General features: G+C 39.2%; 1 non-coding gene across 1 annotated transcript; it reads right to left on the bottom strand.

Moving 5' to 3' along the window:
* Positions 1–391: 391 nt before the first annotated feature.
* On the bottom strand, positions 392–524 carry LOC126029354 (small nucleolar RNA SNORA22). The gene has a single exon (XR_007502967.1). It is a non-coding gene; the product is annotated as a small nucleolar RNA SNORA22 (small nucleolar RNA).
* Positions 525–3,987: the final 3,463 nt, after the last annotated feature.

The raw sequence follows: 3,987 nt of genomic DNA, 5'->3' as shown, positions 1-3,987 counted from the left end.
TTTAAATTGGTTTTGCAGTAGAACAGTAAGACAGCTGCAATAAAGTGTTAAAATTTTTATGATTAAACACAATAGCATGAACTATGATTATTAAAGGTATAAAAAACTGATTTTAAAAATACAAACAACTGTTTTTACTTTGAAGACTTTAAGTGAATAATTTGTAAAAAATATTATATACTAAATTAACTAAATGCTTAGATTATTACAAAATATAGTTAAAGACATTTGATGCATTTACACACCTAGAACTTAAGACCAAAATTGTATTTAATACTAGTTAATTTGCTTATAAAGTTTAGTTACTTTTATATATTCTTATAAAATTATATATAATATATTTTTTGATTTATATTATTTTTTCACTGCGACACAAATATACAGATTTTTATAATGTGCTGATATTTTGAATGCACTTAAAATAATAGTTTTTTTTTTAATGCAGAAATAAAGAACAACCATTGCTGTAGCACAAAGTTAAAACTAAGGGTATTATAAAGCACACTTAGGTGTTTACTGTGCATTAAATTAACTATATTGTTTAAAAAGGCTAACTACATTATTTTTCACATAATTTGGTAAATACTTTAAAAATTAAAATAAAACTTTTAATAGAAATATAAGACTTAAATTTAACACTTTTGTGTTCGTTTGGATTTTAAAACACAAAGAAGTTTTTTTTTTTACCAATATTTTGTTATCTGTAAAGTGACAGAATTATGACCTTGCTTTAAAATTTTCTGAGAGGCATGAAAAAAAAATTTATTGCCTTTATCTTTCTGTTGCTTTTTAATGTTTTAATAATTACTTTACACTACTTAATGCACTAAACCTAATAACACATATTTGACGAAGTGTAGGGCTGACAAGGTGAAGCAGAGTTTTTCACTGATAACTTGGGGAGGGGCTAGCACAGTTAACAGCAGGAAGGTTAGAGGCAAATTATTTACAGTTAGCAGGGTGTAATGATATATAGGGAAAAAAAAGCAATCTTTTAAGATTAATTACTAATTTATTGGAATTAGAGGGAATGGCAACCGAAGAGGGGAGTCTGGGTTGCAAAAGCACTATGGGGATCATGGTTTTATTAATTGATTTGAGAATATGCAAGAGATGCCACTTTTCAGATTTATTTTGAATAACAAAGATTGGGTATTTCAAGGTGAATTGGAAGGCTTAAAGTGGGAGTGGCAGGGTTTGAGCTGGCTATTTTCCAAGGCTGGCAGGAAAGAGGCTGAAGGAGGCTGAGGATTGGTTTGAGCAAAGTAAAGGGTACATTAGGCTCAGAAGTTTTAACAGCAAAGTGTAGATATCACAAGGTTTTATGGCTTAGCAGATGATACTTTGTAATTATCCTGCTTACTGTGCCCTTAGAATTTTTTGTAGGCACTGCAGCAGTTTCTGTTTTATGGCACTTAGCCTGACTTTTATTAGTTTGTTCCTTTGAATTCTCAAGAGGGGGGGCCTGGCCGTGGAATTCAGTGGGCAGAGGACAGACAACTATAGATTTAGGAGGGGGGGGGGAACGCCTGAAAGGCAGAAACCTGTGAATTAAGAGAAGCAGCCTGTTTTTGAAGGCTTAAGATTTGTTTAAGATTTTTAATTTGGCCAAGTAATTTCATTTCTATAGCTTTAAGAGGGGGAGCGGTGAGAGGAGGGAAATTGCCATGGTTAGGGACTGAGCGTTCAGGGCATTTAGAATTTTTTCTCCTGGGGCGGCGGAGGCTGCTGAGCAGGCGGGGAGGGGGGGTGGGAAGACTTTCTCCATTAGGGAGAAAGACAGGAAAGGTAGCGCTGGTTTTTGAGCCAAGAGCATTATCAAGTTTGTTAGAGAGGTGAGAGACCATGGATGTAATTGTGGTGAGTTGGGAACTCAAGTCAGAAAAAGGGGGGGGAGGGAGAAAGCAGCAACAGTTTGTTGCCGGTGTGGGGGAGCTGCTGGAATGCTGGCTTTGGGGAGCGACTTCCAGGCACGGAGGGCAGCAAGAGCCATGTTGGCAAGCTGGGACCTGGAAAGTGTGTGCTGTACCTTTAAGGTATGAAAAGAGGCGAGGCCAGCTATAAGAGCTTAGAGATTAGGATTCCTGTCTATTTGCAGGGGCTTTGCAATGAAAAAAAAAAGTTAACTTCTCAAGAGACAAAGAGTTCAGCTTTTAGATTCTAAGCAGGAGAGCGTGTAAGGGGCTTGGGGGCCATAGGAGGTTACGGCTTGAAATGGCTCTTTGAGGCTTTTCCAATTAAAGGCTTTGTATTGTTGCAATTGCTGGCTAAGGAGGGGAGGGTGGTGAGGGGAGTAAAGGTTTTGGTGGAACAGGGACGGAGCTGAGGCTAGGGAAGTGAAGGGCTGTTTAGGATTTTGCACAGAGGGTGCAGCGGCCTCTTCTGTAGGGGTCTCAGAGGGAGAAGGGAGATGAGAGACAGAATTAGAACGAGAGGGAGTCCTGGAACACTCACGGGAGACTGGTTGTACATGAGATTCAACGGCATGGATGATGTCTTTGGCGGTTCCGGCATTTTTAGTTACAATGATATCTCTTAACAGGCTCCAATATTGGAACATAATTTTTTCCTTCTGTGAATCATCATTATTTACAAAATAATCACTCATTTCATGTCCTACTTTGTCCCAAGTGGACGCAACAATTTCTGGACAGGTAATAATAAACCAATGACATACATTATGAATAAACATAAGAAAATTACAAATATTCTTTTTGGTAACCTCTACATGTCTGGCTTTCAACTCAGACTGAATATCAATAATGAATTTAAGTTCAGTACTCAATGAAACACCCATGGAAGTGAAGCCAACGGGCGAAGCCCCAAGAGCCAATCAGGGGCGGTGATCAGAACGACTGAAAAAACTGCAGTTTAAATATTTGATTAAGGCTAACTCGTTTCAACGCCTACCCGGATGGGGTATATCCTGCGATTTACGAAACAGCTCCGGACTCGCCGACCCGTAGTCGTTCGGAGTGTGGCGGTGGTCTTCGAGCCCAGCGTTGGGCGCCAAAATGCGGGGTCCTGAAGCCCCCCAGGGGGGCCCGGCCAGCAGGAATTAGCTGGGAAGACTTCTCAGACAACCGCACTCCTATTTTGCTAGGTAGAAGAACAACCACACCTGTAAAAATCTGAGAGAGGTTAATAATAAAGACCCAAGGCAATGTCTCACTGCTCAAGGGCCACTTTATTTGGCTACAGCTCCTTCTTATATAGAGAAGGAGAAGGGGGCAGTACAAGGGTGATGTCAATCACACTTTTGGCATGAAAATTACTTCATTATTCCAAATAAGGCAAGTGGGCAATACTTCTTGCAGTATCCATGGAAACATCTTGTGACCTTCTAGCTGCATTCCTAATTGCTTGACTATCAGGAGGTGGTGCAAGATGTGCTTGCCTCAGTGATCTTGAACAGACAATGTAGCATATACACAATAATGAATGTCTTGTAAACTCAGGGATATGGTTAAGGGAGTAAGGCCTCTTTTCTGGGAATGGTACTGGGCTGTGTTGCTCTCCTCCGGGCTAAAAGATTAATTATACTTTGCAGCTGCATTTTCCTTTCTCTTTGGCCCAAGAACTTACAGCAAGACTGCATTTAGCCTTTAGGTGAAAGGCTGGATTATGGCAGAAAGAATAGCAAAATGGCCTCAAACAAGTCAGTCCCCAACAAGAGATCTTAGGAAACACGCAGGGAACTTAATGTTTTATTAAACTATATGCTTATTCCTCCTAGAATCTTGCTTCTGTCAGTGACTTAGGCCCAGTACAGTGAATCTAGGATATGAACATAAAAATTATGACACTACAACAAAAAAACAATGAGAGCAATTATCTATGATATGCTTGCCATAAGAACCATACATTTAGCCTTATAATATTAGCTTCAGTTTTTTACTTCTTAGGGCTACTAGTTGGAATAAAACTACTTGTGCAACAAAAGTTACCAGGGAGTCTGGAAAATGCTGAATTTAGCATTGTAGATTC

Source organism: Suncus etruscus, chromosome 14 (assembly GCF_024139225.1).
Source record: "Suncus etruscus isolate mSunEtr1 chromosome 14, mSunEtr1.pri.cur, whole genome shotgun sequence".
NCBI lineage: Eukaryota > Metazoa > Chordata > Mammalia > Eulipotyphla > Soricidae > Suncus > Suncus etruscus.
This window is presented reverse-complemented; position numbering and strand designations above follow the sequence as displayed.